The 21,513-nt window shown below is 41.8% G+C and overlaps 1 protein-coding gene across 19 annotated transcripts in view; it reads left to right on the forward strand.

Annotated features, from left to right (window-relative positions):
- Positions 1-21,513, forward strand: part of RIMBP2 (RIMS binding protein 2) — a 289,653-nt gene that overhangs the window by 65,661 nt on the left and 202,479 nt on the right. For 16 of the 19 annotated variants that reach the window (XM_075120006.1, XM_075120005.1, XM_075120007.1 and 13 more), the window contains one exon: positions 11,627-11,767. The exons of the other annotated variants lie outside the window; for them this stretch is intronic. The gene's annotated coding sequence lies outside the window, so the exon portion shown is untranslated. Of the gene's footprint in view, positions 1-11,626; positions 11,768-21,513 lie in introns of those variants that run through there. 19 annotated transcript variants of the gene reach the window in all.

The following is a 21,513-nucleotide window of genomic DNA, read 5'->3' on the forward strand; positions in this document are numbered from 1 at the left end:
AGGAAGATTCTCATGCTGGTGTACATTGCAGTATATTCACTGAGTCATTCCTCCATTGTTGGGGCAAAGCACCCACAGAACTGGATACGGGGAAGTTTGGTCTAAACCTTGTAGTTTGGGCCAATCTCAGCTCAGAATATATACCCTTCTTCTTAAAGAGAAGTGGCTGTTTATAATGCATCATCAGACTATAGGACTCAAAAATAAAATAAAAGGGGAAGAAGCCCAAGAGAAATTCATTGTAAACAGAGCTCATCTCTCAGCCAGCATAGGCACACACTGGGGGCAGATCTACACTACTGCTTAAGTCGCTCTAACTTGTGTTGCTCAGGGCTGTGAAATAGAAGCAAATTACAGCATCCCTAAGTGCTGTCCACACTGGCACTATGTTGGCAGGAGATGCTTTCCCACTGACATAGCTTCTGCCTCTCACGGAGGTGGAATAATTATGCCTTTTTAGTTTAAAGGAATTTATAGTCTGGTTGTACACTGCTGGCCTGTCCCTTCAGAATGTGGGTCAGGCCCTGTTCTCAGTCCACATAGAACTAATACTGCACATAAATTGTCCCTTCCCCCTAACCTAGGGTTTTTTGCAGGGGCTTATGTATTCCTTACAGATTTTCTCTCTACAGGCCACTTGCCTGGGAGTCATGCTGCTCCAGGGCCTCCCACAGAAGCTATTCTGCTTCCTGTAGCTTTCCCCAATTCACCCAGGGTCTTCCTGCCAGAGTCTGCCTGCACCAGGCAGCTCTCTTCCCATCTGAGTCCTTTGCTGGTTTCTATAGTTACCTGATGCCTATCTGACCGGTTTCAGCCAGGATGTAGGTGATCCATCACAGGTGAGGTTGGGTCCAGATTCCTTTAAAGTGCCAGCCACCCTGATACGCTACTTACTGTCTGTCATTTTAGATTTACCCACCATATGAGCTATGGGCAATAATAAATGTATTTCACCGCTGAGTCCCATTGGAGTGTGGGTGTATCCAGTATATTGGATCATATATATGTGTGTGCGTAAATATATCTGCATTCCATATAGATCAATCTACCAGGAATAATAATAATGCAGAATAAAAAATTATTTCACTGATAGAGGCACAAGAAAAAGAGCAAGAGTTAAAAACGAGGGCAGGTCAGGGATAATCATTTCAACTGATGAGTAGAAAAATTATTCTTCTACAAAGGGTAGAAATGTAATTTGTGAAGAGAAATTCATTGAAATGTCTTTTGATGCAGATACAACATTTCATATGAACTCCCTGGCATATGGATACCTTTATAATTGCTGACATTTTGCCTACTGCATTGAATGTCGTTCTCTGGCTTGTAACCTGGCTACTGATTCTTCAACCACAGTGCATTTGTCATGTGGTTGAAGAATTTGCAATGTAAGAACAAAAACCCTCACTGGATTATTTTTAATGCACTGTTAGAGACTGTAAAATATGCCACAAGATGACAATATACTTCCCATTAATTTCTAAAGCACTACATCCTAGCTCTGGCAAATAATATTAGTGTGATTTGCTTTTGTAGCGATATTGTTTTGCCTTCAAAGTTGCAAGATATTCCCTTGAGTATTTATACCTCTCCAGGAAGAAAGGGTTTAGCTGTTCATAAACAAATAAATAAAAAGTCATAATCTGTATGAAATGTTGTTTTAGACTTCAGTGTGATTTTGCATTTTGAAAAAGCCAGGACAAAAGGACAAGCATGTGTGAGAGAGAGGGGCGGGGGGGAATAAGAAACTAGTATTTAGTCTTGATCCTGTGGGATGCTGTGTGTCTTCCCCTCCCGCTGACATCAGTAGCTTGCAGATTTCAGTAGATGAAGCAACTTGTTATCTAACAGAGTCAGCAACAGAGCTGGGTGACGTTTTTTGGGTAAATAGGTTATTTGCCAAAACATGGAGTTTTGGTCAACCCAAAACTAGTCACAAATTTTGACACTAATTTCCTGAATGGTTTCAGCCAAACAGAATTTTCAGGACTTAGCTGCTGTGACATCACCCAGAGCACAATCAGGACAGTTGAGCAACTGTGCCCCCTTTAACTCGCCTGCCTAGCCTGTCTCCTACACTGCCATGCTAGTGACAAGCAACCCTTTTTATTTGGTTGGTTGTTTTTTAATGTTTGGAGCAGGTATAAAGGGGATGGAGATGAGACACAGGATTTCTCATTTATATTTTTTAGCAGTGTGTTTTATATTGAAATATCTGGAAAGGAACAATGGTGCCGGTTGTTATACACAAGTTTAGGTGATAACTGACCTCTTACCAAGAATACAGTACTCTGGCCCTTAAAAAACTCTGAGTGGGACTGCCTTGCTTAGGACTGGAGATCAGATTAATAGACTTCTGGCTCACTTTCCCTCCACCTTCCCATTCTTGGGGGGGGGGGGGGGTTACATTTTGTTAAACCGTTAAAGGGTTTGTCCCCCATAGCTTCTTCCACCCAGCAGTTAGCAAGTGTTACAAAATGTATCCACCCGGGACAAGCCAAGGAAAGGAAACGGGGAGGAAAAACACACTGGTATTTCAAGTTTCCTATTCATCTAAGTGGGTGCCTGTATTACTGTGCATTTAGCTTTGGGGGAGCAGTGTGAAGCTGTACGTCAGCAGTTCTCTCAGGCCTACTCACTTGCTTCCAACATGCCCTGGCTACCAGGAAGCTGCTGCTTCCAGCTTTTGTGCCTACAGCTCCAGAGCATGCGGTTGGAGGTGGGGGCAGGTCCCGCTTTAGGGGAATAATTCCCTGAGGTAAAAGACTGCTGCAGCTCTCTCTGTATTTCAGCAAAGAAGGAACCAGCTCCGCTCTGTGCAGATGGTGCCTCCTGTTGGTCCCCCATATTAGATGTCTCTATGCTGCCTGCCAGGCCTCTCGGAAATTCATGGGAGCAACAAGCATAGAGCTCAAATTGGAAAAGCACAATGTTAGGGGGCTTATTCCTTCACCCACTTACTTCCCTGGTCCTTCTCGCATGAACAGAGAGCAACAATACCCGAAGTCCAAAGGTGCAAACAATTCGATGTTTATTGGGGTGAACTTCCAGCAAGCATGATTCCAGTTTCCTTCCTTAGTATCCTCCTTCCCAGCTCTGACACCACAGAGCCTTACACCTGTGTCCCTGTTCCCATTCCTACCCTTAGCCAAACATGATTCCAACTTCCTTACTCCCATTCCCTGTTCCCATCTCCCTCCCACACCCACTCACTTCCTCATTGACTACAGATTATATAGTAAAACTTGAGTTCTGCTTAGCTATACTTTAACCAATCATTTTCCTGAAATTTAACTAACCAATCCTAACATATTGTAACATGATTATGTAACCAATTGTATCCCACCACCTTAATTAGTTTACACCCAGCAAAATTAATTATACAGCAGACAGGAACAATCACAGAACCAGACAGAGATTATACAGATAAACAGCAGACAAACAGACAAACAATAGCAAAGTGGGAACTATAATGACAAGACAATACAGAAGTGAGGATTTCACATCCCAGCTATTGATAAGTGAGTTCTTGCCAGACAGGATGCTATCAAACTAAGTTTCCTTTTACATTTTCTAGGCACTTCCCTTTCTCTGGAGGTGATAGTGCCAAACAGCCCCATAGCACCTTATTTCAATGTGACTAGTTCGGAATGTGAGGATGTGACTGTTCGCTTCCCAGCTTATGGCTGCCTCTGCTGCTTAGCCAAAGGCCTTAGCCTAAGAACAGGGCCTCAGACTGTCACAGTAAGAGAAGGCCCTTACACCAGCAGACAGTGATTTTGATTCTTTCTTTTATACCTCTAGAACTAGCCAAGTGATAAGAATACACCTAAATTCTTAAAGTACAGGCCTTTGCAGACAGGCCTGAATATCTTTATCCTAACACACAACCCGTCCATCGCCGTCTTTTACTGCATGTCTGTATGGAGCCTACTACAGTGGGTCCCTGAGCTGGCTAGGGGTCTGTATGTGCCACTGCCATACAACACAAGACAACAGTATTGCCCACTCCAGGGGATCAAAAATCATGAGTAAGGCTACAATTATGTCACGGAGGTCACGGAATCCGTGACTTCCATTGACCTCGGTGACCTTTTCTGCCCCGGGGCTGGAGCTCCAAGCTAGCCCTGCCCCTGCAGCTCCCAGCTCCTGTCTTGGTGGGGGGCCCCTGCAGCTGCCCAGCCGCGATGCGTGGACCGGGAGCCACAGCAGAAGCAGTGGGTGCTGAATCCGCCTACCCTTCTTGTCACGGATATTTTTAGTAAAAGTCCATGAGTCAAACCTCTCCAAAACCGAGACTGGTTTAAAAAAACAAAACAAAACACTGTGGTTTTGGAGTGCAGGAATTGTCATCCCTACATCTGTCCATGTCTCCTGCCCCGCAACTTCCTGTCAGTTCTGCCCCACAGCTGCCTGCTCCCCTCCTCCCCCGGTCAATTCTGTGACCCATCCATTCTGCCCCTCCAGCTCCCCATCAGCTCTCCCCTCTCCCCCCCCCCCCCCCAGCCTCACCTTGGGTCCTCCTGCAGCTCCTGAGATTCATCACCCCTCCCCCAAAGGCTGAGTGGAGGCTGCATTAGGGTCCCCCTCACTCTCTTCCAGGCTGGAGGACAGAACCAGGGTTTTTTTTTTTATCCACTTTTCTGGCTTAGCTTGAGGGTTGCAGGAGTGGGGAGGAACAGAAGAGCTGTCTGCATTGTACACAGCAATGGAGGGGTCGATGGGGGTGCAGCCTCCCTGAGCTGCTGGGTGGTCCTCTCTAGGCAGAGCTGAAATTCACTAGATGGCTGGTGCTTCTTGTGTCATTGCAAGATTGGTTCCAACCCAGCCCACTTGACTCATGGGAAAAAATCACGAGAGCTGGCAGCAGTGTGATCAGTGTATTTTTAATCAGTTTGAAAATAGATCAATGTATAAGGCTTGTGCATGTCTGCTATGGTAGCAAGGTTTACAGCGAATGAAAATCAGATAGTAGTTTCCATACCTAGTGATAGTCTCCATAAGTAATAGATATTATTTATCATTTGTATTGCCTAGGAGCTCTAGTCATGGACCAGGAGCCCATTGCTCTAGGTGCTGTACCAAGACAGTCACTGTCCCAAGAAGCTTATAATCCAAGTCATATGTAGTATGATTGATTAATTGTTCTAGAATGGCATTTAAAAGCCGCTGTCTAGAGTGGCTCATGACCGTGAGTGCCGAGCTCAGGGCAGACTGCTAAGAAGCAAAGAGGTGGTGTGCTCCATACTGAGATCAGGTCTACACTACAGACCTATGTCAGTATAACTACATCCCTCATGGGTGTGAAAAATCCACAGCCCTGAGAGAGGTAGTTATGCTGGCCTTAACCCCCCTGTGTAGACTGTGCTATGTTGACGGGAGAGCTTCTCCCGTCAACATAGCTACAGCCTTTCGGGGAGGTGGATTAACTATGCCAATGGGAGAGCTTTCTGCCGTCTGCATAGGAGCATCTTCGCTTAAGCGCTACAGCGGCACAGCGGCGTCGGTGTAGCTATGCCAATGCAGCATTTTACGTGTAGACCTGCCCTCAGATTTCACCAGCCAAATGTCAAGTGTGAACTCCCCACAAGCACTACCACAGCCTTAACACGGAGTTACAGACCGTCCCCTCGGGTACTCTGGTGTATCTTGACACCTAGGCAAGCTTGTCTTTGTGATAGATGGTCCCTTACACCAAAAATCCTGATGATATTCAGGTTACTTCCAGTCCCAAATGACCAGTCATTTATCCCAGGACAATTGTACCTCAGATCTCAAACCGAAGACATTGCTTGTAACCAATCCTGTAACACTAACGAAAGATGTATTAACTAAGAAAAAGAAATGAGTTATTTACAAGATTAAAGCAGGTCTCTCTCTCTCTCTCTCACACACACACACACGTTACAGTCCTCGATTCCAAAAAGCAATAGTAGCGGCTATAGCTCTAGATGTCCTTTAGGGCTAACCCAAGCTAAGCAGCTTGGGGATCTCTTGCTTATGCTTAGAAAAATTGCCCTCTCCACATTCCAAGTTCCTTCTGGTCAGGGATTTTTATTCCCTTCCCCCAGAGTTCAAAGTGATGGGGGACAAGTGTTGGTGCCTGTCTCCCAGGGATGAAAGTAACTTAATGAACTTCCCAGTATGCAGGGCGGCCAGGTCCTGTGCAAGGAAGGGGTGGCTCTGGGCGCCCAGAAGGGGCAGGGCCTCAGGCAGAAGAGGTGGGGCCTCGCGTGGAAGGGGCTGGGGCCAAACTGCCTTTCAGTGCTGTCTAGTCTGCACCGCCTGGGGCTCTGGTGGCGATTTAAAGGGCCAGGGGCTCTGGCCGCTGCCGGGAGCCCCGGGCCCTTTTAAATCGCTAGGCAGCTGCCCCTTTTGCCTCCCCGTTCCATCAGCGGCCCTGCTGGTACGGTTGGCTCTTCTTACCGGTACACCATACCGTACCGTACTGGCTTACTTTCACCTCTGCTGTCTCCTCTTCATGGATTAGGGGTGGGGGGCAATCAACGAAGTCTTTGTCCATTGATGTTTCACAATGACTCATTTTGGTTTCAGTGGGCCTTCTTGTATGCACAATGAGCAGGTTACGTTAATTAATGCTTCTTTCCTGTTTTAGTTACACAGTTACAGAGGTTTACAATGCAAACACTCAAAATAACTTTGTACCATGTGCTACAGACGTTAAGTGAGAGCAATGCATGCAGCATGCTACAAGCATTTCATCAAGTCTAAACGCTAACCACATTCTTATCAATTTAACATCTGTTTTAACAATGCTAACACACAGGTGAGCTAGACTGATTTCCAGCTATGCATTTGTCAGTGTTGTAAGGCCAAGAGGCCTTGGTATGAGATGCCACCTAGTCTGCCAGTATCGCAACTCCAATCAAGATCGAGGCCCCATGATACTACATACTCTATAAACATAGCCCTCAGGCCAGCAGACACTTGGGTATGTGATTAACTTGACACACTTGAGTAGTCCCAACTGAGTTCACTGGGACTATCTGCATGATAAACGTGTTCACAACCCTGAGTATTTGCAGATAATATAGTAAGAGAGTTTCTGCCTCTGAGGTTGCAAATGACAGGTATCATGTAAAATATATTTTAAAGAGAGACCAGTACCCTTCAAAAAGGGACATTGATGAAACTTTGTTTCTCTACACAGGATTACCTGTCCAAAAGAATATCCATGTGAAAAGGCCATATTGCTGTTATGAGGGCAGTGTTCTTTGTCTGAATGATTCATAAAGGTGCCTGCTAAATGCTGAACAGGTCCCATATTGAGATTGAGTAACTGTCCTATTCAGCTGACACAAAGCGCAGCTTAGGAAACCCATGAATAAATAAACAGCCTTACGCTTCCAGGCCCAGGCCTCACATAGAAATGGAAGGCTGAGTAGGGCCACTTGCCAGTATTATTAGCAGCGTCCCAGAAATCCAGCATTGGTGGTGTCATCAAAATTGAGTTGGCACTGAAGAAGGAATCGCACGTTGTGTAAGTACAGACATTTAAAGGCACCAGCAAGCTGAATGTTTGTTGCTAATGATTTGGATGTATGTACGTGGATCGGCTGTGTATACTATTCTATGCTAATAATAAACCTCAGTATGTCCCCAAGTTTTCATATTTATTAGAATTGGTTTTGTGCCACTGGAGCCTTGTGTGATTCTTTTGTTTGTTTGGTTCCTTTTAGAGCTATATTGTGTGGTATTAAGAATGCCTGTTGCTCTTGTCTCATAAAGATTTAATAGGCTCTTATGTTGACCGCTTTGCAGGTAACAGGTTGTTCATGTGGTCTGCAGGTTTTGTGTGACAAAAGGGGCCTCAGTCAAAAGATATCTATAAAACTCAGCTTTGGTGAAAAAGATGCCTTAAAAGCTTTGATAGAACTACTCACTTATACTTATCAGCAATTGAAGCTAATAATGCTGTCTTCCAGATATCTACTGTTCTATGCTGTTTAATACTATTGTTATTATCATCATCGTCATGACTTATTATGTGTATTGCAGTAGCACCTGTGGACCTCAATCGTAGACCAGGACCCTGTTATGCTTCATGCACATAACAAAAAGACAGCACCTGCCCCAAGGAGCTTACAATGTAACATAAGACAACAGATGGATACAACAGACAGACAGGGAGTACAAGGAAACAGTGGGAGCAATACTGGTCAGCAAGAAAAGCAGCATTCTCGGCATACCAGCTGCTTAACCATTGTCAAATACCCTGAAGGCATTATGGTAGACTAGAGTGTAAAGGAGGGTAATGATGTTTATGGGGAGCTCTTGCCAAGCATAAGGGGAAGCATGGGAGAAAGTGTGAAGGTGCTTATTTGAAAATGTAACAAAAAGGTGATGAAGGCTGGCACTCTTGGCAGAGAGGAGGCAGGAGCTGATATCTCACTAGTGTAGAAGAGATGATAGGTGGGGCAGGTACTTAGCATGATTTTGGATACTATAAAAATCACAACAAAGAATAAATCAACCCCCTTTTTGCCATCTGATGACATGAGTAGTTTAGAAGAACATAACATGATCACATAAATGTATAACATATTTAATTAGCAAACTTTTACTCTATATTTCTTCATTTTGGAATGTGACTTATGTGCAAATATTAGGGGGTGTTGCTCAGACACACCGAAGGTAGGGCTGAAACACAGTTTCCATTTTAAAGCTAATTTTTCAAAGTGCTTTAAAATCCACATGCCTAGTTAAATTGGCCTGAAAAATGCCAGTAGATGGACTGGGGGTGAGTTTGTGGTTCAAATGTTCAGTTTATGAAAAGCTGATAAGACATAGGGTCTGCTCTTTTTCCTATGAAAATCAACTGCAAAACACCCAATGAGTTCAGTAGGATAAGATCATGTCTAAGATTGGTCTGAGCTCATAGAGTCTTATAACTGATGAAAAAGTAATTTAATCAACCTTTGGTATGTTTCCAGTTGACAAAGTGCACCAGTATAAAGTTTACTGAAATGCCAGAGATGAAAAGGTTAGCCAGCCTGCTCAGGTCTTCAGATTAGTGAGGCTTTTTATTTAGTTACAGCGAGATTCATGTGATAACAATGGATTCAGTGAATGGAGATCTGTGAAATATTTAAATGATTTAAAACCATAATGTCCCTGAGAGGAAGATAATTAGTTTACTGCTACAAGAGTAGTGCTTATTCAAGATAAGTGGGGATTAATTAAATATTGAAAGTGTATTTTGAAATGTGTGTGTATACTCTTTGCTGGTATGTACACACTCTGTCTATTTAAAATGTATTCTTATTTATACTACAGTACTGCTTAGGGACCCCAATCCTGGATCAGGGCCCCTTTGTGCTAGGCCCTGTACAAATATAGTAGAAAAGACAGCCTTTGCTCCAGAAAATTTGCCATCTGGGTTCATGACAAAAAATAACACTCAGATGTAGCGACACATGCATGGCTTTGTGTACTTTTTTATATGTTGTGTTTAATCCATAGCAATGAGAAACTAAAACTCACTAAATCATAGTATTTCTTTAATTGCAACCTACTCTGTTAATTACAATATATACCTAGTACTCCACTATAGACACATTCACTGGTACACAATTACCATTCCACAATTACATGACTGGTAATGTGTTACACTTGTTTTAACTCATTTGGGCTGGCTTGTGAATAGGCATATGAATCTACCAGCTGCGGTCCTGATTCAGCCAATGGGACTACTCCCAATCTTAAAGTTATACATATGTTTAAGTGCCTTGCCAAATTGAGGCCTTCGAGGGGAATTAGTCCTTCTGATATTTGGGTTTCTTTCCTGCACAAATTAAGTTTGTTGCCATCCTGCCCTTACATTGACATTTCTTTTACTCCTTCACCTGGCTTAAGGATTTCTCTGTGGCCCTTGTAATTAGGGACTCTTCTCCCGTCCCCTTCCTCCATTCTCCCTCTTTAACCTAACTTAGGGCCTGATGCAATTCTAGTAGAAGTCAGTGGAATAACTCACATTGACTTCAGTGGGAGTTGGTTCAAACCCATATAGTTGTTGCTGTGCATTAAGTATATACTCTCCATATATGTATCTTATAGAATACACAGGCCCTGATTGACTAAGACTATGTCTACCCTACGGACCTTACCATGGCACAGCTGTACTGCTGCAGCTGTGTTGCTGGAAGGTCTCCTGTACAGCTGCTCCATGCTGGCAGGAGAGAGCTCTCCTGTGGGCATAATTAAACCACCCCCAAATAGCAGCAGTAGCTATGTAGGTGGGAGATGCTCTCCTGTCGACATAGCGCTGTCCACACTGGTGCTTTTGTCCGTGAAACTTATGTCGGTCGGGTGTGGGGAAACCCCCCCCCAACCGACAAAAGTTTAGCTGACATAAGTGCTAGTGTAGACAAAGCCTAAGCCTTTTGACAGGCCAGGTATGTCGATTGGAAGTGGTAAGAGTAAATGAACCACATTCCATAGTGAAGTTTATAACAAACAGTGATTCATTTAAAATGTGATACAGTCCATGATACAGCATTATAAATTACCTGTTTCCTCTCACTTTCCCTTCTGATGAAGTCACAGAAAATATGTCTTTAGTTGTCATTAAAATTCCTTGACTTGATCCCTGCTGACTTTAGTCAGACAAAGTTCCCTTTTGTTCTGAAGTTTTGCCCAAGACTACAGGTTGTGCACTTCACCCTTTACCCAAAGCTTACTGAAGTCAATGGGAGTCTTTCCTTTGACTTCAACAACTCTGGATTGCCCCTAAGCATTAAATTTCTTTAAGCTCAATAAATCTTAAAAGGCATCTATAAGGCATCTTTAAGCTCAATAAATGATATTTTGATTGTTGGCAAGAAAGGAAGATGCTTAGAAAAGTACAATAGTAAGCATTATACTAGAGTTTGTATCTAATCAAACCCCCAAAACTGAGCACCCAGAGAAATTCACCCCTCTGCTACAGGCCAGCATATGGTGTAAGAACTAAACAACAGCCTTTGGTAAATTAGTTTCTACAGGAATGGGGGAAACTGAGTTGAAGTGGTGCATGAAAGCAATGCACATTTTATTTTCACATCTCCACCGTTATATATGATGAGGTATGCTTCAGAGGATTCTTGAAGACTTATTAATTTAGTTTGGCTTTTAATGTGTAGGATATTTTTATTAACCATCACTTGCAAACCACGTATGGAGAGACATTCTATTAAAAAGATCATGTAAATCAGTGGTTCTCAACTGGGGGTATATGTACCCCTGGGAGTACGCAGAGGTCTTCCAGGGGTACATAAACTCATCTAGATATTTGTAGCTTTACAACAGGCTACATAAAAAGTACTAGTGAAGTCACTACAAACTAAAATTTCATACAGAGAAAATGAGAAAGAAAGCAATTTTTCAGTAATAGTGTACTGTGACACTTGTATTTTTTATGTCTGATTTTGTAAGCAAGTAGTTTTTAAGTGAGGTGAAACTTGGGGGTACTCAAGACAAATCCAACTCTTGAAAGGGGTACAATAGTCTGGAAAGGTTGAGAACCACTGATGTAAATCACATTATATTGTGGAAAAGATGCATGCTGCTAGGTGTGGTTTAAACAAATGTAAGGATTTACCTGTTTTTGGTTTTTGTTTCCCTACAGTTTAGAAATGAGCTACCATATTTGCAACCTGCAGTGCCACAGAAAACATTAGATCAGATCCGATTTTTAGAGGAGAAAACCCAGATTTTTCAATCTAATGTCACAACACTAACTCAAGGGAATCATCATTGGAGATTTTTAGTAAGTCCTCTCTGGTTGTTCTTTTTTTATTACTTTAGCTGAATGGTGAATTTAGACACAAGTGTGATTTTTGCAATCCAAAGATTCTTTAATTCCAAAGGTTGCAGTGAACTAAACTCAGCCTGCTTTATTACTTTTGTTATGCTTTTAAATGTTCAGATACTTTACATTGGTATCAAAGTTTTAAAATAGAGTATTACAAAACTGTAATCCAGTAGTAACATCTGAAAAAAATAATAGCAAGAACCAGATGAACCATATGTATAAATATGGAAGGAGAATTTATTGTTGATAAACAAAGTTGTGATGCATTGTCTTGGGCACAAAGTCATAGGGCCAGAATCTCAGCTGGTGTAGTTCAGCGTAGCTCCACGCTCTGCCGATTTATACCAGCTGAAAATCTGGCCCATAGATATCAGTTGGATTGTCTGGTTATAATTCAGAGCAGAAGTTGGATTCATATATATGTGTGTGGCATTCTCGCTCTCTACAAATTACAAAATGTGCCATCAGTAGAATATTTTAGAAGAGGTTGTTTTCAGAATATAGTAGCTCTAGGAAAAGAGAACAGTTGTCAAAGACTTTTTTTGAGAGGTCTGAGGGGTAGTATCTTGTCATTCCAAGAAGGTCTGGTGGGGTTGGAGATGCTCTGAATTCTTCTAGAAGCAGGGAGAGTGACAGGTTTTCAAGTTAGTTTGAAAACAAATAAATGATTCATTCAACCAATTGCTCTAAAATCAGAATTTGCTGACTTTTTAAAGTTGACTGTTCAGATCTGCAAATGCAGCATTGAAATTTGATGTATATAAGTAATAGCTGTGTATCAACTTTTGCTTCTCACTGCACAAGGGGTTATTTCTGCTTGTGCTGTAAAAAGTGGTAAACACATTTTTTGGCTTGGTATTTCAGAGGAGAAATACCATTTAAGTAGCAAAATCATACTGCAGCCTAAAACCAAATTGAACTAGCTGACTTATCTTAAATTGTTCAGGGTCAGTTTTCAGTAGAGAATGCAGCTGTGTATAGGGAATTGGACTTATCGTGTACAGTGATGGCCTTTTAAAACTTGCCAATTGCCTGAGATAATTAAGGCCCATGGTCCTACAATTGGATGTGAGTGGGTGGACTCTTCCATTGGCATGGATAAGAGCGTAGGTTGGGGGCTTAAATAAGTATTTACAGTTAAATAACCCCACTTTCAGCTGTATTTATGGTATTTCCTATAGGCATGTGTATAGGGAAATAGAAGTTGGTTTTGAAAATCTGGAGTTAACCTTATATTTTTCAATTTTGCCCAAGATAAGCTTCTGAGGGCCACCACTATAGTATCATGGAGTGTTAATTGCAATTATGGACCTGTTTTCCTGCCCACCTTTCTAAATCGTGTACCCTTCCTTATCAGCAATAGCTATTATTTTAAATTTAGTTTCTTCTGTTGTGAGTCTGCTGTATATTATCTGATTGGTGCTAAGAAATGCCTTTTAATAAATAAACTGTGAATGCATGTTGTGTATGTTAGCTTTTACAGTCTCATTGTAAATGCAGGATTGGAAGGTGCATGGAAGAGTTTAATATCATTTTTCTGTTTTCTGCCACATGGAGAAGAAATAGCGACCAGTTAGATTCAATAGATTCTGTAATAAGAAAAGGAGTACTTGTGGCACTTTAGAGACTAACCAATTTATTTGAGCATAAGCTTTCGTGAGCTACAGCTCACTTCATCGGATGCATCACGAAAGCTCATGCTCAAATAAATTGGTTAGTCTCTAAGGTGCCACAAGTACTCCTTTTCTTTTTGCGAATACAGACTAACACGGCTGCTACTCTGAAAGCTGTCATATTCTGTAATAAAATATATGGCTACGTTTGGGTCTGTTTTGTGGTCTTTCCTTTCTCTTGATGCTGCCTTTATTGTATGATTATAATGAGTTATTTAGAAAAGAGCAAAAACAAGTAATTGATTAATATAAAGGAACAGTGAAAACTTTGTTAACTGAGAACCCAAAGGACCTGAAAAAAATCTATCGTCAAGTGGAGGTTTATCTTTCACTAAAACCTGAGCCAAGTTGTACTCTAAACCTCATGAGACACTTTAAAGAACATACTACAAGTTAAAATGTTAGTGAATGGAGATGGCCTTTAGTGCATGTACATATACTGAAAAATGCTGGTATAGGTACCTACTTAAAAGTTATCATAGGTGGGTTACGCCATGATGAAACTATTTAAACTATTTCATAATTCGTGTTGACACAAAGGGAAGTTGCAAATGCTCAGCACCTTTCTCGAGACATTTAGTGTCTTCCAGGATTGGGTCCATATTCTGATTTGGGCTTGACTTGAATTTGAGTTCTGTCCCTGGGCCTGTCTTTATCTAGCCCAGAGTCTCAAAGGTTATGTACTCAGATGTACTAGTTTAAGAATGTAGTAGTTTAGGCCAGTTACGCTGTCTGTGTTCAAAGTAATCTGAAACCTGGCAAAGCAGGTTCCTGACCCTTAATTTAGATCTGTACCTCAGGACTTAATGTCTCAGCTTAATGTCATTTTATCGAGGTATATTAATTTCAAATGAACTGGGATGTCATTACTCTCCAGTACTAAATCAATTGCACATTTTTAATTGCATTTGCAAAACAAAATTTGAAAACTGTATGTGCTCACTTGATCTCATAAAGTCCTAAACTTTGGCATCCGTCATTTTGAGCTCTCCAGTGATAAAGATAATTTTATTAGTCCTGTGTTAGGTCCTTGGTTTTGGTATATTTAACAAATTGGTAGGCTGGCAAAGGTGGACTGTAGTGATGCTTCTTGGATACCTTATAGTAGTGCGTAAGTTATGTCTGGCTTTGTGGGTGGGGTGGGGGGGAAGCGCGCGCGCGTGTGTGTGTGTGTCCTGGAAAAGAGAGCCAGGTGTGTAATTTGTTGCTCATATGTCATATTTATTAGTATGCCTGAAGATATGTAAATGTTTTACCTTCCTTGTTTGTCCTTCAGTAAGTAAACTTAAGGCCTTAAAAGGAACAGGATAAATATACATTGAAGTAATGTACAAGCATTAGAGAGTCTCATTGTTGAAAGAGAAACATTGTATACAGGTCACTGTAGGAAGTACTGTCTTTTGAATGAGGCATAATGCAGTTCCTAAGCACTGATTGTTATTAACAATCCAGTAATATTTTTTGCAAGAGTGAAATTTGAGAGATTCAACCAGTAATGTCTTACAGGAATTAAATAGGGCTCTATAGAAATTACTTTAATCTCCTTTAGAATTTGTTAATGAATAGTACAAATCTATAGGTTTTTTAATTTTGTGGAAGTCTCTCTCAAAATTTTATAGGCTAGACAGACAGATATCCACCCTACAAAGTTATTTTCTGTTGAATTTTAAGAAAGCTGCTATATAGTGATGGTGCACACCTGCTAAACAACTTTTGTATTCCACACCACATTTAGCTGCATTTCAATGGTGGTTAGTTAAAATGGTTCCTGTATTTAGTCAAGATTCAGTTCTGCAAATAGAACTGCACAGAGTCCTACTTAAGCAAATGGGACACTGAGAAGGGCTAAGGATCCACACATATAGATCTGTTTGCAGGCTCTGGCCATAGTTTAAGCCCTTTCAGATCCTTTGGGATTGAAAGCTGCTGTTGAACTCTAAGATACTGTGATTGTTAGTGCTGTGAGTAGCATGTATGTTAGTTATTTGGTATGCATTTTTTGGTTTCCAGATAATACTCAGCACTTACACAGCTTTTGATCTTCAAAGCACTTGGCAATTGTTAACTAACTAATTTGAAAGAAAATTCCTAAAAATAAAGCCCTCTGTAGATAAGAATAAATGAGACTTTTTTTAGCCTGGTCTTCTTATTCTCCTGACATTATATCTCATGGAACAGCAAGTGAAGGCATAACTCTGACACTTTGCTTAAAAGCTTGATTTCTGAAGCTTGAGATTCTAATTTTGGTGGGGAATTTATCCATTTGAAGGGCTGAAGTTTTATTCCATCTGAAGTATTTATGTTTAATATGATGGGAGAAAAGTTTATAAATGTGATGTTTTGAACTACTATTAATGCCTGCTTTACATCTCTATGAAAAGAATAACTATACAGCTGTGAGGTGAACTGAATATTCGTTTTTGACTAAAAATGTCCCTATTCAGGTGAAAAGTAAAGCCTGTGTTATGTGAGCTCTGTTTAATAGAACGCATTTGAGAACATAGATAATTGTTAATAGAGTTATCATAGCTAACGTATGGGGCCAGATTCGGATAGCATTGAAATCAATGTCAAAACTCTCATTAATTTCAGTCAGTACAGGAATTGTGCCCAAAGTGTGTATTCTTAATGAAGAAGAACCCTGAGTGACTGGATGGCTCATGGGATTGATAATGGGGCATAGTGCTTATTATTTGTGTTACTATTTCTACTCCAGTACAGGTTTCGATTTCATAAAACCCTCCTTCACAGGCAGTGCTAATTGACACCACTGTTTGAAGTCTCAGCCAAGAAACCGAGGGATGAATGTAGGTGAAGACTGAATGACCCGTTTTACTCTGAAAGATGGTTGGCTTAGGGATGTTTGTGGGGGAGTAAAGAAAACTTAAACAGCTGTTAGCTGGGAGGTAGCAGCCCTATGGATAAACAATGAACTTTTGTCTCCAGGTTTGTCAATCTGGCCTCTCAGAATGACATTAGCTGCTTGGGGATAACACAGTTTTCACACCCATTCATTTTTTTAATGAACTGAAAAAGCTACATCTGCAATGGTTCATTTAATCATGTGTACTGAAGGTCAGAAAACATTAACTCAATTCTCCTTCCTGGTGCATTTTATTTAAACAAATGTTTCATTACAAGAAAAATCCCACAGTATCTTAATAAACAACTAGATGGAATCTATTTCCATAAACATACATCTCCTTCATATTCTATCATTAGCTTGCTCTGTACGTAAATATAACTGGGGTTTGCACTAGTTACCTGTTAGTTACTAAGCAACAGTATCATTTGCCTCTGGCTACAGCTGCTAGTAAATGACTTGTAGCTCCCTGATTGTAAATTAAAGTGCTCTAAGTTTGGAATTGAGGCTGTTAAAAGGGCCCTAATGCAGGCATAATGCCATTTTCCACCTGTAACAACAATGTATCAGAAGAGCTACTCAAGCAGCATCAGTTTGCCGGGTTATGCTTGTATATCAAAAAATTGTAATTGCTTTTGTCTTTCCCAATCCATAGTGTTCTCTCTAGTACATACTATTCTTTGTTTTAAGTCTTCCTGTCTCTACATAAAGGGAAAAACAATATGTATTATGCATTCCAAGCATTTACTTTGTTTTATTTTTTGCAAGGATGGCAATGCTTGATGTTCAGCATGTTAGGCAAAAGCTCAGCTGAAAGAAAAATGTAAACATAATTAAAAAAATATATAAATACTGAGAGTTTGGTTTGCAATTCAGAGACGCTTCTGATTTAGGACGGCCAACTATGGGGTTGAATGTTAATGCATTAGCGCAAAGAAAGCAGGCTTCAGAAGTGACATTTAATATTTCATTGTCGATAGACTGCCCTAAAAAGAAACTTATTAAGAGGAGTTTTCTTCCCTGTTCCCCCTGCAGCACATATATATAGTTCTTTGCAGGAAGGAAACAATAATGTTTATGGATTAGAGCAGCATTTGGCTTTTGATACATACCTCTGTAATATAATGGCTTGCCATATAGGCATTCACCTTTTTGTCATTTTTGTGTGTCTTTGTGAATAGTGTTTGGGCTTTTTTGACAGCCTTATTTCCCTTGGCAATGCTGTCATTTTATTCTTTGTTTCCACAAATGAATTTACTTGCATAATCTTTCGTTTCTGGTGGTGTTGCTCTGGAAATAATTATTCTCTTTGCAAACATGGAAATCTGACTTGACTTGATTAACATAGTACTGGTAGGATAAAGAACTTTCCTATCAACAAGTCCTCAAGAGAAAGTTCCATCAAAAGTAGAACTGTATTTAGTTTAAGGAGAAGGGGGGAAGCAAAGCTTGTTCCCTTCTCCTAAAGTTCAATGAGCTTGTTACATTCTTGAATGTGACTGCGCAAAGGCCATAAAAGGTATCTAAAACCTCAAGCCATTCAGAAATATCTGGTATAAGGAAAAATAGACTGATTCACTGTATTGAACTAATTAGCTTGAAAGCAGGCTGACCTTTTCTCCATCCCCTAAAACATAGTTATTTCAGTGTTCAGGAGTTTTAAAAAGATAGTTGATCTAGAAACACTTTTTCTAATAAAAACATCCTCTTTTTTCCCCTCTTTTTTTTTTTTTCTTTACTGTCATGGATAAGCGGGCATCCTATCTTTCTAATGCTGGTCTGGTTAATATATTCCTGATGCCAAAAAAATAATTCAGAGTAACATGTGATGCTCCATCTGATGTAAACAGGGAGGAAAAAAACCCAGTTTTAAAAACTGAGCTGCCTGTGGCCATCGGTAACTATTGATTTCAGCCAAGAATATTACGCCCTATAGGATTAATGGCCAAATCCTGATAGTTTTATTCATGTGATGCCAGTGGGAATGCTCACTTGAATAAAGTAAGTAAGAGTAAGCCCTTATTTGCAATTTTTCTTTAAGATTTGGGGGCCTTCAAGGGTAGGGGCTATTCACCATGAGTTGTCAAGATCATATCGTGATAAGACCCATACGTGAGGGCAGAACCTAGTGTTGCAGAAACAGCTGACTGTTGTTGTGGCTGAGCTCAGCCACTCCTCTCCTTTTTTTAACTCCAGTTGTCTCCTCTTTTCCTTCTCTGCCATTTTGAAGCCCACTATAGCTACACTAATGAAAGCACTCCAACTGAGAGGAAAGATGATCTTCTGGACCAGAATATAGGAGTTGAACCCATATTTCCTGCCTCTGTCACAAACTCCCTGTTTCACCCTGGGCAGGTCACTAATATCTCTGCTTCAGTTCCCTATCTGTAACTTTCTCCTACCCTTTGCCTTGTCTCTTTAGATTGTCAGCGCTTTGGGGCAAGGGCTGTCTCATGATGAGCATGAACAGCACCTTGCACACTGGGGCCCTGACCTCAGTTTGGGCTTCTAGGTGCCACAATAAGAGAACTAGTGATTCTTCATAAACAAACAGTCTCTTAACTGACAATTAATTAGTGCACAAGAAAAGCTAACTAAATTATTCATGGGAATAATGACACCTGTAATGGCTCATCCACTCCTATTTATCACCTATTTATGAACCGTGTTGCCATAACAATAGTTATATTTTCCTTGTGTCCTAAGACAAAAAAATCTGTCCCTAGAATGTCAAATGACCAGTCAATTCATCATTTCTTACCTTCTCTTTCTCTTTGTCTCACACAGAATGCTCCATAAAATAGCTGTTTTTTTCTTAATCTCTTTACTTGATTAAATAGGATAAAACATTCTTCCATTTCAGTTTTCTTTAATATGTGTTCTTGTTGGAGATCTTCTGGATTTTTGTGGACAACAATTCAATTTCTGTGGAACTGGTCTTTGAAGATTAGTTTGTGAGGTACATTCTCTGTCCTGCGTGATACATTCATCCCAAACTGGTTACGTTTTAGTACTGTGGATTTTTTTTTTAAAACTCATAGCTTTAGAAATGTTTGAACAATCCAATTTATCTTTACCTGATAGGCTGTGGGTGGACAAGTGAGGTGAGTCGTGCTCAGCTCAGCAAGGATATAATGAGGCATATAAATAATTAGCAACACATTTAAAAAACCTTCTGCTTATATAGGGCAAATCCCTGCATAATCCCCAGATCTTCAGTGGGACTACTCGTTTCAATATGGCAAGCAGGATTTGAATGTCTCTGTGTGTGTCTTTCTGTAACATGATAAATACAGTATGGAATGTAGTCATAAAAGGAAAATAATACTGTCAGAAATAAGGCCCTCTATATCAAGAAAGTAATAACCTTTTTAACCTCCATTGTTCCCAACTATAACAATAAATTCAGCACTGGAGTGTTATACACAGCTGCAGTTAACAGTAATATCTGCAGTTTATTCCTACTATTGAAGTACTAGGAAACAAAAATGAGAGTGGTATTTTCAAGTGAAGGAAGTCTGACATGAACTCTTAAAACAAATTCTATTAGCTATACTCAGTGATGAGCTGCCAAAATCTTAACAACGGGTTCCCTCCTCACCCCACGAGGGGATCGTTGCCCACCCCCGCCCCCCTGGACTCCTGCCCCATCCAACCCCCTCTCCCCCGTGTTCCTTGACGCCTCCCCCCCAGGAACCCTGTCCCCTGTCTGCCCCCAGAACTGGACAGGAGGGTCTCGTGAGCCACCATAGTGGGTGCCCACCCCACCCCTAAGAGCCAGAGGGACCTGCTGGGGGACAAGGTGGGGAGTCCCAGCGGTGCTTACCTGGGGCAACTCCCAGGAAGCATCCGGCAGGTCCCTCTGGCTCCTAGGGGTGGGAGAGCGTAGCTGGGGGGGAGCAGGGGGAGCGGCTGCTCCCCCCACTGATCACATCAAAAGTGGCCCCTTAGGCGCCGACTCCCTGTGTGCTCTGGGGCTCGAGCACCCACGGGGAAAACTTGGTGGGTGCAGAGCACCCACCGGCAGCTCCCCACCCCGCGCCCAGCCCCAGCTCACCGCCGCTCCGCCCCTGAACGCGCTGCCCTGCTCTGCTTCTCCGCCCCCGCTTCCCGCGAATCAGCTGTTCGGCGGGAAGCCTGGGAGGGCTGAGAAGCAGGCGGCAGCTTCACACTCAGGCTGAGAGTGGCGGAGGTGAGCTGGGACGAAGAGCGGTTCCCTTGCGTGCCCCCTCCCCTTCCCCTGTGGGTTACGTGCTACGGTGCAGGTGGCCCTTGCGCCCCCCCTCCCCAGCTCACCTCCACCTCCCTGGGCCTGAAAAGGAAGCCGCGGCCTGCTTCTCAGCTGGCCCCGGCTTCCCGCGTGAACAGCTGATTCGCGGGAAGCCTGAAAGGGCGGAGAAGCAGGGCGGGGCGGTGTATTCAGGGGAGGAGGTGGAGGCGGAGCGGCGGTGAGCTGGGGGTGGGGGGGGAGCTGCCAGTGGGTGCTCTGCACCCACCAAATTTTTCCCTTGGGTGCTCCAGGGCTGGAGCACCCATGGAGTCGGCGCCTAAGGCGCCACTTTTGGCGATTTAAATTTAGAAGCTCTTTTAGAACCAATTGTCCCTCGTGGCTTCTAAATTTAACAACTGGTTCTAGCGAACCTGTGCGAACCGGCTCCAGCTCGCCACTGGCTATACTGTTTTAACTGACGGAAAAATAAACACAATTGTAGACAAAGGCTAAGGTTTTTAAAAGAGTCTGAGGGACTAATTTCAATGGAACTTGGGCTTCTAACTCCCTTAAGTGCCTTTAAAAATCCCATCCTAATATTCTTATAATTTTTGACATATTTTAATTCATTCACCATAAGAAAACAATTAACTGTTAATTGGGACTAGGTTGAACAATTGCATCTTTATTAAGAATGCTCCATGCGGTTTATGTAGTAAAAATTTTCCTGACCCATTTTTGATGTTTTAAACCCCTTCTCCTTCCTCCTACCGCTCCTTCCTCCAAATGTCCTTTTGTTGCCAGTTTCTCTCGCCTTCTTCTGAGCACATGTAGCTCTCTGGTGGCTATTTCCAGCTTGGATCCTTACTTTTCCTTTTCCTCTCCTCCCTTTACCAGGGGAATCTGTGACTGTCTTCCCTTCTGATTCTGGTAACCCAGCATGGCCACCGTGGGA

Source organism: Caretta caretta, chromosome 15, assembly GCF_965140235.1.
Source record: "Caretta caretta isolate rCarCar2 chromosome 15, rCarCar1.hap1, whole genome shotgun sequence".
Taxonomy (NCBI): Eukaryota; Metazoa; Chordata; order Testudines; family Cheloniidae; genus Caretta; species Caretta caretta.